At 40.2% G+C, this 15,171-nt stretch overlaps 1 protein-coding gene across 1 annotated transcript in view; it reads left to right on the plus strand.

The window, feature by feature from the left end:
* The window catches only part of LOC126176824 (transmembrane protein 117-like), a 300,039-nt gene that overhangs the window by 262,195 nt on the left and 22,673 nt on the right, over window positions 1–15,171 (plus strand). The gene's annotated exons all lie outside the window — the stretch shown is intronic.

The raw sequence follows: 15,171 nt of genomic DNA on the forward strand, positions 1-15,171 counted from the left end.
ACTTTCAATTTAGATCTGAGGCTTGGGGTTTATCATCCAGTTTTCCCAGTTCTGCTAGATGCCTACTGAAAATAAACATGCTGAATAGTATACAGCTTTGTCTGCACTGTTTAAGGAAGTATCACACAACTGCAAGTTCATTTTCTGTCTTGTGTTGAATGAATGTGGCCATTTCTTCTGAAAGAGTGAGTACAGACAACAAATCCCATGATGGACTCTAAGTACAGGAATGACAGAGCTAGAATTTTCTGAGTCACCTGAACAACGGCCAGTATGAAGTTTGCAAACTGACACCACAGATAGGTCTGACTGCTCTTTTCTGGGCTATAGATACTTTGGTGAGTGCACAGATTTTCACCAAAATATAGCATCACAAAGAGATAACAAAATCAAAATAAGCAAAGTAAACAAATCTTCACATTATCAGTCTCAGAGACAATGGAGATATTAAAGTATTCAGTTTCTGCAAAAGATCTGACCATGATACTTCCAAGAAAGCTTCCTGCATCCACTCGTAGTGATCTCAGTTCACAGGGCACTCCGCACTTAACTATTGACAACATCGCGAACAACCAACACTAGAAAGACCACAGCAAACAAACTCACTCCAGCAGTCAATAGACTGATACCTGCCATGGCTGGAGGATCAGAGGGCATGTGTCGGACATGAGTTATGGAACATAACTCTGCCAGCCACCTTATGGTGCCTCGAGGAGGGTACCTTATACCACTAATAGTCATTTCCTTTCCTGTTCCACTCCCAAACGGCACAAGGTAAAATGGCAGTCTATACGCCTCTGTATGAGCGTTAATTTCTCTTATCTTGCCTTACATTAAATGTACACTGGCAGCAGAAGAATTATTCTACAGTCAGCTTCAAATGTCAGTTCTCTACATTTTATCAACAGTTTTTCATGAAAAGAATGTCTTCTTCCCTCCAGAAATTCACATTTAAGTTCGTGAAGCATCTCTGTAACTCTTGCATGTTGATTGAAGCTACCAGTAACAAATATTCCAGTACATCTCTGAAGTGTTTCGATGTCTTCCTGTAATCTGACCTGGTGGGGATCCCACACACTCGAGCAGTATTCAACAATGGGTTGTACTAGTGTTCTATACATGGCACCCTTTATAAATGAGCTACTACATTCTCCTAAGATTCTCCCAATAAGCCAGTCAACTATACACCTTCCCTGCTACTGTCCTGACACATTCATACCACTTCATGCTGCTTTGCAATGTCATGCATAGATATTTAATTGGCATGACTGGGTCAAACAACACACCATTAATGTTGTGTTTGAACATAATAGCCACTGTTTCTCCTACTCATTGTAGGGAAGCAGCCTACTCATATCGTATAAAATTCACATCAGTCTTTCCATTGTGTGCCAGCATAGTCTGCAGTAACTAGCTCTGACGTCATAAATGTTGCGCAATACTTTAAAAATCAAGTAAATAACCTGAAACGTTTCTAGCATGTCAGGAGTAATACTAAATCAATATGTGTTGAATATCAGTTCAATAACTTTAACCATTTTCGAAATTTGGACGTTTTTGTGTAAAAATCATTGGCGCAACAGAAAAGAGCTAGAAACTTAAAAATTTATATTTAGATTCCTTTTTCATAATAATTTAGTAGAAACAGTACTCTGGATCTCACAAATTAAAATTTTAGTGGAAATTCATGATTTTCTGGTTTTTGTCTTAGAAATTAAGGAAGTAGGCGAATAAATAAGGCTAGGATGTTTAAATTTAAGTAGAAGGGAGATCCGCTATAATCATAAAGATGTGAGAAGTTTCAACTGAATAACTATAAAACTATAGCAATAGCGTATCTCCAAAGGGCAAGTTCAGAACTCGTCTACTGCATATAGTGGAATTAAATTAATTCTCTCGCCCAAAATATTTGACTTAGCCACATCAGACTTTGAATATGATTACTAACCTGTGTGCTGAATGCACATTTAAATTGAGAGCTTCATCGGCCATCAGCAAAGGAAGTGATGATTTATTCTATAACTTAAAGTGGTGCATTACTAGCCCAGCGGCTAGTCGGGAGAGCGGAATTGATCAGGGTTTCCTTAGCCGTCCGCACCGCGGCTTTATATATAAGAACGCTGCGCGAGAGAAAGGAAGGCCCCAGTTCTCTCCAGATGCTGAATAGCACACCACCTGTGCCGGGAGTCGTGTCGCGTCAGTATCATTGCTATAAACAGCCTCAGATTCCATAATAAGTTACTCGGGATACGCGTAACCATGAAATCGTTTTCGAGTGAAGTGTTAATTCTGGGATGACTTTAATGATCTATCTTCAGTTTGCGTATGTCGTATTTTCACGTGCCGTCGTGGGACAGACATTCTACCATTATTTAGCGTGGCGTTTGAAGAACATTATCATCAAATTATGGCGAGCATTCACTTAAAAATTTAATTTGAACAGTTATAGTTGCATCAGCGCATTAGACTCTGAACTGCTCTGTTCGTTGGATTGTGTGGATCCTTTTTGGTCTGTGACTTTCAGAATATAGTGAACATTTTTAGAGAATCGTTTTTGATTATGAATCCCAGACAATCTCCTAATTCCTCAGAGCTATAAGCTGTAGCTATAAGTGTATTTCTCAGATGAAGTGGGCACTAGGAATTCTAATTACAGGCTTCACGTTTTGCTAATCACTTTCTGGTTGCCAATATTGTAGTTAGTGAGCCAGTGTTGAGAACGGCAAAAGACTGCATAAATGATAGGAACATTTGAATAACAACATATATAATTCCACCCGCCGCCCCACATATGGTGAATCAGCTGGGAAATGCATCCTTTCTACATTACACTCTACATTATTATTCTCAATTAATATCCACCTGCCGCCCCACATATGTTGCTAATCGGCCGGGAAAAACAAACAAAACATTACTATATATAACAATAAATTTCCACCCGCCACCCCACATCATCTGCATTAGCTTACATTTTTCTACATTTAGGACATGCTGCCATTCATCATGATAACTAGAAATTTTGTCTAATCCATCTCGTATCCTATTATAGTCACTCAGTGACAACACCTGCCATGCATGACAGCATCATCAGAAAACAGCAGCAGACTGCTGTTTGCCCTGTCTATCAGATCATTTGTGCATGTAGAAAACAAGAACATGCCTATCCCACTTCCCTGGGGCACTCCTGATGATACCCTTGCCTTTGCTGTCCAGGACAACATACTGGATTCTGTTACTTAAGAAATCTTTGAGCCCTTCACATACAGGGTGAGGAGCCATAATGGCACTTTGACAAGGTGACAAAACATTAAAAAAAAAAAAAAAAAATCCCCTACCCGAAATGCCAGCTAAGACCATAATAAATTTCTCTATTATGATCCCCAAGAGGAAAGGGAGGGTATGGCCAATTCCTTCCTTCATGCAAATTTATTAATGTATACATGTCCATTGGTAACATGGTATTGGTAATCATAATTCACAAACAAAATTTACATCACATTTTTACAACTAATAATATTTTACATTTCAATGCTGGAAAAAGATTGAGAAAATAATTCTTAGCCAAAAAAAAATTTAGTAATCATACTAGATTTTCTTTTTTTAAGATTTTTCTGATTGATATCCACTCCCTTTCCTTCTCTCTCTTTTTCCTGATTTCATGATTTGTGCATCCTCAAGCCTACCCTGGGCCTATTTTGCTGCCTTTAAATCTTCTTCTTCTTCATTTTTTTAGTGCTTTCTTCAGTTTAGCTGAAGCTTGAGAGAGGTTCTTCTCATGCCACCTTAGACAGTTGGTGTTCCATTTCCTTTCCTGTCAGAGTAGCTGTCTCATAATCAACTGATTTGTTCATGTTATTCATCTTTTTGAGCTCCTTTTCAAGATGACTTTGGTTTAGCTTCTCTTTTTACTTTTTCTTCTAATTCAAGATGTCCTTTCACATTCTTCTTTATGAGAAGTATAATTTGCACGTGCTTGCTGTCCTTACCTAATGAGCTGTGAGCCAATGAGTACAGAAAGTAAAAGGAGATATTTTCCCAAAGCATCTCTCACACTGTTTAAAAATCTTTCACTCATCGCTGTCTGATCTCTTCTAATGTGTACTTTGATATGGAATATCTCCTCTAAGGATGCATTTCTGTGGGAAAATGTAGGAGAACACTTAACAAGTTTTGAAACATTTGGGTACTTCATCTCTATGGATGATGTGTCTTTTTTTGAGATGTGTTGCAGCCAGTAAGCCTAAATACCTTTGTTATCTAAATCTGGGTCATCTTTTTCAAATTGTAGAACCTTCCACTAATCTAATGATCTTGCTAGACATAAAACAGCATTACTTTGGCAGCCTTTGCTCCTTATTCTTTCCTTGGGGTCTTAAAAACATAAAAATTTCACTGGCGCACTTGTTAAACACATCTTTACCATCACATATTTGCAAGCTGCAATGTGATGTTTTTGGGCATTCTTTAGAAACCACAGCTTGTCAAATTCTTCCAGCTTACTAAGTTCTATGGTTACTTGCCCACTAGTTGTTCAAGAGGAAGCAGATTATCCAGTGTAAAGATTTCATTGTGAACTTCAGAAATATTATCAATTTTTTTCAAAGCACAAGGCAAAAAGTTTTGAAATGTATTTTCTATTTCTGTATGCAGCTTGTGAGTCAAAGGTGTCTGCCTTTGAAAAAGTTACGTGAACTTATTGAATAGTACTGGTTGCAAGTTCTGATGTTTGTAATTTGTCTGCCTTAGACTTCCTGTAAATCACTACTGACGCTATCTCCAACTGATCCAGCATACGGCATTTATTTATGAACAAACTCGCTTTAGCAAGTGCTTCACATAATTTCTGATGTAACATTTCACCATCTCCTTTACCAGTGACATGTTGTTATGCAACACTTGCTCTCTGACCAAAATGTAATAGCTGTTCGTAATTGTTTGTTATCTTTAACGTTGGTAGGTTCACCGAAACCCAATGTATAATATGGTGTACATGCTTCTTCTAACAAATGTTCACGGGAATATGGTGCCAGTCCATCAGTTATTAGGTATTACATTTTCTTAGACAAAAGCAAAAAAAAGTTCAGGAACACTGTAAGGGAGCATCATCTTAAAAACATTACAAATATAATATGATGAATCCATAGAGTAATTGGAAATCACTGATTTTATTGTCCAAATCAATTCAGCAGTGATGGAACGACACTTGGTACTTACCATCTGTACTGATGGTGCATGTGCTGAAATTAAAGATTGTGTCTGATCTGTAAGTTCTAAATGGAAATGATGTCATCTGCATTTAATTCCAAAGTTACACTTACATTTTGTTCAAGGTGATTGTTAAAAACTGCCCGAAAACCTTTCATTTCCAAATTAACTAAACAAGAACACACACTGCAAAACAGCTCACTTTCACCAACATCTTTGCTGTGCAGAGGCTTGACTTTTTAAATTATCTGTCTTTTCAAGCTAGTTACTATGGAATTTGCATTTCCTCCCATCTACAAAAGTTTATCTACAAAACTGAACAGCGTGTCACAGCAACAGTTCTCCCCCCCCCCCCCCTCCTCCCCCCATCCCCTCCCCGGTTCTCGGTTCTCTAGACTTGGCTCCCTCGGACTACAATTTACATCTACATCTACATCTACATTTATACTCCGCAAGCCACCCAACGGTGTGTGGCGGAGGGCACTTTACGTGCCACTGTCATTACCTCCCTTTCCTGTTCCAGTCGCGTATGGTTCGCGGGAAGAACGACTGTCTGAAAGCATCCGTGCGCGCACTAATCTCTCTAATTTTACATTCGTGATCTCCTCGGGAGGTATAAGTAGGGGGAAGCAATATATTCGATACCTCATCCAGAAACGCACCCTCTCGAAACCTGGCTAGCAAGCTACACCGCGATGCAGAGCGCCTCTCTTGCAGAGTCTGCCACTTGAGTTTGTTAAACATCTCCGTAACGCTATCACGGTTACCAAATAACCCTGTGATGAAATGCGCCGTTCTTCTTTGGATCTTCTCTATCTCCTCCGTCAACCCGATCTGGTACGGATCCCACACTGATGCACAATACTAAAGTATAGGTCGAACGAGTGTTTTGTAAGCCACCTCCTTTGTTGATGGACTATATTTTCTAAGGACTCTCCCAATGAATCTCAACCTGGTACCCGCCTTACCAACAATTAATTTTATATGATCATTCCACTTCAAATCGTTCTGCATGCATACTCCCAGATATATTACAGAAGTAACTGCTACCAGTGTTTGTTCTGCTATCATATAATCATACAATAAAGGATCCTTCTTTCTATGTATTCGCAATACATTACATTTGTCTATGTTAAGGGTCAGTTGCCACTCCCTGCACCAAGTGCCTATCCGCTGCAGATCTTCCTGCATTTTGCTACAATTTTCTAATGCTGCAACTTCTCTGTATATTACAGCATCATCCGCGAAAAGCCGCATGGAACTTCTGACACTATCTACTAGGTCATTTATGTATATTGTGAAAAGCAATGGTCCCATAACACTCCCCTGTGGCATGCCAGAGGTTACTTTAACGTCTGTAGACGTCTCTCCATTGATAACAACATGCTGTGTTCTGTTTGCTAAAAATTCTTCAATCCAGCCACACAGCTGGTCTGATATTCCGTAGGCTCTTACTTTGTTTATCAGGCGACAGTGCGGAACTGTATTGAACGCCTTCCGGAAGTCAAGGAAAATAGCATCTACCTGGGAGCCTGTATCTAATATTTTCTGGGTCTCATGAACAAATAAAGCGAGTTGGGTCTCACACGATCGCTGCTTCCGGAATCCATGTTGATTCCTACATAGCAGATTCTGGGTTTCCAAAAACGACATGATACTCGAGCAAAAAACATGTTCTAAAATTCTACAACAGATCAATGTCAGAGATATAGGTCTATAGTTTTGCGCATCTGCTTGATGACCCTTCTTGAAGACTGGGACTACCTGTGCTCTTTTCCAATCATTTGGAACCTTCCGTTCCTCTAGAGACTTGCGGTACACGGCTGTTAGAAGGGGGGCAAGTTCTTTCGCGTACTCTGTGTAGAATCGAATTGGTATCCCGTCAGGTCCAGTGGACTTTCCTCTGTTGAGTGATTCCAGTTGCTTTTCTATTCCTTGGACACTTATTTCAAGGTCAGCCATTTTTTCGTTTGTGCGAGGATTTAGAGAAGGAACTGCAGTGCGGTCTTCCTCTGTGAAACAGCTTTGGAAAAAGGTGTTTAGTATTTCAGCTTTACGCGTGTCATCCTCTGTTTCAATGCCTTCATCATCCCGGAGTGTCTGGATATGCTGTTTCGAGCCACTTACTGATTTAACGTAAGACCAGAACTTCCTAGGATTTTCTGTCAAGTCGGAACATAGAATTTTACTTTCGAATTCACTGAACGCTTCACGCATAGCCCTCCTTACGCTAACTTTGACATCGTTTAGCTTCTGTTTGTCTGAGAGGTTTTGGCTGCGTTTAAACTTGGAGTGAAGCTCTCTTTGCTTTCGCAGTAGTTTCCTAACTTTGTTGTTGTACCACGGTGGGCTTTTCCCGTCCCTCACAGTTTTACTCGGCACGTACCTGTCTAAAACGCATTTTACGATTGCCTTGAACTTTTTCCATAAACACTCAACATTGCCAGTGTCGGAACAGAAATTTTCGTTTTGATCTGTTAGGTAGTCTGAAATCTGCCTTCTATTACTCTTGCTAAACAGATAAACCTTCCTCCCTTTTTTTATATTCCTATTTACTTCCATATTCAGGGATGCTGCAATGGCCTTATGATCACTGATTCCCTGTTCTGCGCTTACAGAGTCGAAAAGTTCGGGTCTGTTTGTTATCAGTAGGTCCAAGATGTTATCTCCACGAGTCGGTTCTCTGTTTAATTGCTCGAGGTAATTTTCAGATAGTGCACTCAGTATAATGTCACTCGATGCTCTGTCCCTACCACCCATCCTAAACATCTGAGTGTCCCAGTCTATATCTGGTAAATTGAAATCTCCACCTAAGACTATAACATGCTGAGAAAATTTATGTGAAATGTATTCCAAATTTTCTCTCAGTTGTTCTGCCACTAATGCTGCTGAGTCGGGAGGTCGGTAAAAGGAGCCAATTATTAACCTAGCTCGGTTGTTGAGTGTAACCTCCACCCATAATAATTCACAGGAACTATCCACTTCTACTTCACTACAGGATAAACTACTACTAACAGCGACGAACACTCCACCACCGGTTGCATGGAATCTATCCTTTCTAAACAACATCTGTACCTTTGTAAAAATTTCGGCAGAATTTATCTCTGGCTTCAGCCAGCTTTCTGTACCTATAACGATTTCAGCTTCGGTGCTTTCTATCAGCGCTTGAAGTTCTGGTACTTTACCAACGCAGCTTCGACAGTTTACAATTACAATACCGATTGCTGCTTGGTCCCCGCATGTCCTGACTTTGCCCCGCACCCGTTGAGGCTGTTGCCCTTTCTGTACTTGCCCAAGGCCATCTAACCTAAAAAACCGCCCAGCCCACGCCACACAACCCCTGCTACCCGTGTAGCCACTTGTTGCATGTAGTGGACTCCTGACCTATCCAGCGGAACCCGAAACCCCACCACCCTATGGCGCAAGTCGAGGAATCTGCAGCCCACACGGTCGCAGAACCGTCTCAGCCTCTGATTCAGACCCTCCACTCGGCTCTGTACCAAAGGTCCGCAGTCAGTCCTGTCGACGATGCTGCAGATGGTGAGCTCTGCTTTCATCCCGCTAGCGAGACTGGCAGTCTTCACCAAATCAGATAGCCGCCCGAAGCCAGAGAGGATTTCCTCCGATCCATAGCGACACACATCATTGGTGCCGACATGAGCGACCACCTGCAGATGGGTGCACCCTGTACCCTTCATGGCATCCGGAAGGACCCTTTCCACATCTGGAACGACTCCCCCCGGTATGCACACGGAGTGCACATTGGTTTTCTTCCCCTCTCTTGCTGCCATATCCCTAAGGGGCCCCATTACGCGCCTGACGTTGGAGCTCCCAACTACCAGTAAGCCCACCCTCTGCGACTGCCTGGATCTTGCAGACTGAGGGGCAACCTCTGGAACAGGACAAGCAGCCATGTCAGGCCGAAGATCAGTATCAGCCTGAGACAGAGCCTGAAACTGGTTCGTCAGACAAACTGGAGAGGCTTCCGTTCAGCCCTCCGGAATGTCTTTCACCCCCTGCCACACCTTGAGACGACCTCCCACTCTACCACAGGTGAGGGATCAGCCTCAATGCGGGCAGTATCCCGGGCAACCACAGTCATAGTCCGATCGGGGGATGCGTGGGACGAGCTGGCCGTCTCCGACAAACCCCCATCCGGACCCCCACAGTGATGCCCATTGGCAACAGCCTCAAGCTGTGTGACCGAAGCCAACACTGCCTGAAGCTGGGAGCGAAGGGATGCCAACTCAACCTACATCCGAACACAGCAGTTGCAGTCCCTATCCATGCTAAAAACTGTTGTGCAAAGAACGTCTGAACTAATCTACAGAGAGCGCAAACAAATCGACACAAAATTTAAACCGTTATTAAAAAACAAGATTGCCTAGTAAATGCAGTAATGCTGCTACTTGCGCACTTCTGACACACTGCTCGGCGGCGGAAGGAGACTATGCGATTTTACACTATTTGGGTACTAAAATGCGATGCTACAACTCTCAAATACTATAATACACCCGAAATTTATGAATTAAACAATGCAAGTACCAAAAACACGCAAAGAAATTAAGAATTAAACTATGTAACAAATGAGTGAGCTAGGAGTATACGACTTGCTGCTGCAGCTGCTTATCCAACGGTGGCAGGGAGCACAATTTGGTGAAGAAATGACTGGCGGGACAAAGATTTTATTCAAACGAGGAGGTGATTGCAGCAACTAATACCTATTTTGCAGATTTGGACAATTCCTATTATTCGGAAAAGATCAACAAATTAGAACAGTGTTGGATGAAGTGTATAAGTCTAAAACGAGACTATGTCGAAAAATAAAAAAAGGTTTACCCCAAATACGTAAGTAGTTTTTATTTTTGAATGGACTTTTCAAACGCCCCTCGTATATGATCTGTGTGTTTCTGCACTACTGAGCACAGACTTTTTTTGAGTGATTCTACAACTATTACAGTGGAATCAGGTAGCCAGTAAGAACATCTGATAATTAACTTGCATTCACCTAGACCTGTCACTTACATCTACATAACTTCACAGTTAGATGCGATTTTTCCCTTGATAAATCCAATATTTTTGTCAACTGCAATGAATAATCCCCTTTCCCATGACATCTAATCTGTCTTTTTGATATAAATGCTTGGCTAAATATTTCAAAGGTTTCTGCTTCAGGTTTCAGCCACCTATTGGTTCCACGAATGACTTGTGTAAATTCAGGAAGTTTATTAAAAATACTTTCACAATTTACTGCTAAACCGTTGACTGTCACTTTGTACGTAGTTAATTTGTACATTGTCTGATTCTGCTCTCTACTTGTTGGCTTGTGAGTATTTATTATAGAGCTTCAAACTACCACCAAGCCTATAGAAACCCACGTGCACTCCACAAGTACTCTACTACTTGTGTAGCTGCTTCATTTGTGTAGGGTAACCCTGACCTATTAAGCATGACAATAATAGTATATTATATGATAACAGTTAGTTATCTTGCTGTTGTGCAGACCAAAACAGTCTTAACCTGAGTTGGAGTGTACTGTTTACTAAGAACCTACCAAGTTGCAATGCTGATGAAACTGTTGTGGAACAGTTATAACAGCAATAAGAATAAAAGGAACAACTACAACAGCAATTATGGCACCACAAACAACTGATGAAACCACAGCAGCTGCTACTGCTGTGCAATCAACAGTTGCAGTACTGGAAGAGATGGCCATGCTGCAATGGCAACACCAGGATCAGTTATGAACATAGCTAGGAGCAGAGGACCACCAGCAGAGCAAGCGCAAGTTTTGTCATAGTCATGCAGATAGAAAAGCATGTTCCTAGGCAACCTGACATTGCCTGATGGCAGCCTCCCAATGGGAAACACAGTTCTACCCACACCCCAGGTGTGACCTACTGTACCTGTCTATAGTCAAAAGTCTGGTGAGTCATATTATCTGCTGCTACCCCAGTGACTGTGCCAGTGATGCATATCATCTGTGTGACATTTGAAGCACCAGGCATCTGGACGAATTTGTCAGTCACTGCAGAACTCCACTTGCCCTTTTCTCACACAATATCCTGCAAACCATTGATGAAGATCCCTTCAAGCAGATTACATATGCCTATGTTTCCAGAAAGCCTTTGATGCTGTGACCCGCTGCAAACTGTTAACAAAGGTCTGAACATACAGAATAGGTTCCAAGATATGTGAGTGGCTTGAAGATTTCTTAAGGGACGGATCCCAGTATGTTGTCCTGGATGACAAGTATTCACCGGAGATGTGGGTATCATCATGGGTGCCTCGGGGAACTGCCATAGGACCAATCATTCTTTATTTTCATAAACCTCTGATGACTATTGTGAACAGCAAGTTGCAACTGTTTGCTGATGATACTGCAGTGTTCTGGAAAGTGTGGTCACTGAGTGACTGTAGGAGGATACAGGATGACATAAGACAAAATTTCTATTTGGTGTGATGAATGACAGGTTGCTCTAAATGTAGAAAGATGTAAGTTAACAAAGATGAGTAACAAGAAGACCTGTAATGAATCAGTGGTAAGCTGCTTGACACAGTCAGGTCAATTAAATGCCTAGGTGTAACGTTGCAAAGCAATATGAAAAGGAACAAGCCTGTAAAGTCGGTAGCAGGGAAGCAAATAAGTCACTCTGGTTAACTGGTAGAATAATAGGGAAGTGTACTTCATCTTTATAGATGAAGTACACAAGATGAGACTGTGTACAGAATGCTAGTATGAACCACTCTTTAGTACTTCTTGTGTGTTTGGGATTCCCACCAGGTTGGTTTAAGTGAATGTATTGAAATAATTCAGAGGTGTGCCACTAGATTTGTTATTTGTTACTGGTAGGTTTGATCAATGTGTGATTATGGAAAATTTGGAAAACTGCCATTTGTGGCTGACTCAAGAACAATTCTATTGTTGCCAATATAAATTTCTCATAAGGAGTGTGAGGACAAGATAAGAGAAATTTGGGCTCGTACAGAGGCACTAAGATACCCATTCTTCCTCACTGCATTTCTTAGTGGAATAGGAAAGGGAATAACTAGCAGTGGTACAACATACCCTCTGCACTTCACTGAATGGTGGCTTGAGGAAATGCATGTAGATGCAGAGGGCAGCTTATTCAATAGTGAAAGGAAACTAAATTATCCCTCTATTATGTCAAAAATAAATGTAAGGGAAGTCACAACTGCATTGCGGTTTTTATGAGCAAGCAACATTGCTTTAACGGTATTCAAGAGCAGTGATTTGTGTTTCAGCCTTCAACTTTTCATGTATTATTTTTCAGAGATGAATGACAATTTTAACACCCTAGATGCAATTTCACATTATTAGCCCATTTGTTCCCAAAACCGTTAATAACCAAACTAGAAGACTAAGAATAATAAATATTTACAAACTTCCACAGTCGGTGCATTTGTTTTCAAGGGGTTATCATTAAACCAAATTACTTATTGCTTTCTTGTGTGAGGAATCATCATTGTACATAGATTGTGTAAATGATTTATGTTATACAATAGAAAATTTGAAATATATAAGGTAATAAGTGAATAAAAATATTACATAGGCAGTGGAAGACAAATAAACATTAACAAAAGGCTGAGTGTGTTACAGCTGTTTACATCACTTTTTTATGGCCGCAAATTATTTCAACAGAGTATAATGTAGAGTTACTTTTTCTCATATTTATAACTGTTACCATGAAACTTAAGCAAAGTTGTTGTAACATATTTTACCAGAGGGTAAATGAACTGTAAGTTGTTATTAGTATGGTAGTTCTGTTTCAAATAATATTCCATATAAAAGAAAAATATGAAGTAATGAAAGAAAACAAACCACATCTACATAAATAGAACTTACCGTGACAAATGATTAATTTATTTGGTACATGGATAGGGAGAAACCACTTGGCAGGCAATATTGCTGCCATGCTTGTAACTACCAGCATAGATTGTCATATTATTGTGAGGCTCATTATAAAATCTAATCTGGAGCTCAGTATCTCTTGAAGAAATAGCTATGGGTTTCTGGAGTTGCCATGTCCTTTGCTAGCAGCTGTTTGCTAAGCCCTCTGAGGATGGCATATTGTTGGGAGGCATGATTTCTTGACACTTATAAAGGCACATTTACTTATTTATTTCATGTTCCATGTATCCAGGTAGTAAATGAATCACGAGGATATGGAAGTTAATTATTTATTTCTTACTCCATCAATCCAACTGTGATAGACTCACAAGGATATAAAGTATCTTAGAAAACAATCTATACATAGGTAGTATTAAAGCATTCAATCACACAAAAGTAATACTCCATACTTGATTTATGCATATGTGGTAAGAAAGACACATTACGGCAAACATTAGACACAGAAAGTGAAAAACAAATACAAAACCAGTGAAAATAACTACGAATATTACATCAGCATGGTACCTACATCATTATTCAAACTTACACTATGGTACATCACACTCAAAATTTCTGGTCAACAGATCTATTAGGTTTTTATAATTTGGGTAAAAAACTCTTCCGAACTGTAAAATTATCTTTCAAATAGAAATTGCGTCATTTTTTCCTACAAGAGGACTGATTTTCAAATTTACTTTTAACATCTGGAAGAAGAGGATTTAAAACTTTTGCACCAGAGAACTGCATACCCTTTTGTAACATAGTCAGATTTTTACAGTTGTTGTGAAAATTGTCCTTTCTCCTGGTATCATATCCATAGTATTCACTATTTCTGTTATAAAACTTAGTATTTTGCTGAAGAAACACATATGAGACAATATGCACCAGGAAGTAATAGCAAGAATTTTTTAATTTTTGAAAAGGTTTCTAAACCTACATCTGGAGTCTATGCCAATCATTATTCCTGCAACACATTTTTTGGCCAAGAGTATTTACTTTCCTAGTGTTTTATTTCCCCAAAATATAACACCATATGTTATAATGCCATATGTTAGAAGCCCCCCTGTGAACTATGGACCTTGCCGTTGGTGGGGAGGCTTGTGTACCTCAGTGATACAGATCGCCATACCGTAGGTGCAACGACAACAGAGAGGTATCTGTTGAGTGGCCAGACAAACATGTGGTTCCTGAAGAGAGACAGCAGCCTTTTCAGTAGTTGCATGGGCAACGATCTGGATGATAGACTGATCTGGCCTTGTAACATCAACCAAAACGGCCTTGCTGTGCTGGTACTGCAAATGGCTGAAAACAAGGGGAACCAAGAGTATTTTTTCCTGAGGGCATGCACCTTTAGTGTATGGTTAAATGAAGATCGCTTCCGCTTGGGTGAAATATTCCGGAGGTAAAATAGTCCCCATTCGGATCTCTGGGTGGGGACTACTCAGGAGGACATTGTCATCAGGAGAAACAAAACTGGCATTTTGTGGATCAGATTATGGACTTTTAGATCCCTTAATCGAACATATAGGTTAGAAAATTTAAAAACGGAAATGGATAGGTTAAAGTTAGATAAAGTAGGAATTGGTGCAGTTTGGTGACAGGGGGAACAAGATCTCTGGTCAGGTGAAAACAGGATTATAAATACAAAATCAAATAATGGTAATGCAGCAATGGGTTTCATAATGAATAAAAAAATATGAACATGGGTAAGCTACTACAAACAGCATAGCGAATGCATTATTGTAGCCAAGACAGACCTGAAGCCCATGCCTACCACAGTAGTACAAGTTTATGTGCCAACTAGCTCCATAGATGATGAAGAGATTGAAGAAATGCATGATGGGATAAAAGAAATTATTCAGATAGTGAAGGGAGATGAAAATTTAGCAGTCATGGAGGACTGGAATGTGATTGTAAGAAAAGGAATAGAATGAAAAGTAGTAGATGAATATGGACTGGGGGTAAGAAATGAAAGGAGAAGCTGCATGGTAGTTTTGCACAGAGCACAACTTAATCATAGCTAACACTTGGTTTAAGAATCACGTAAAAAGGAA

This window comes from Schistocerca cancellata, chromosome 3 (genome assembly GCF_023864275.1).
Source record: "Schistocerca cancellata isolate TAMUIC-IGC-003103 chromosome 3, iqSchCanc2.1, whole genome shotgun sequence".
In the NCBI taxonomy this organism is placed as follows: domain Eukaryota; kingdom Metazoa; phylum Arthropoda; class Insecta; order Orthoptera; family Acrididae; genus Schistocerca; species Schistocerca cancellata.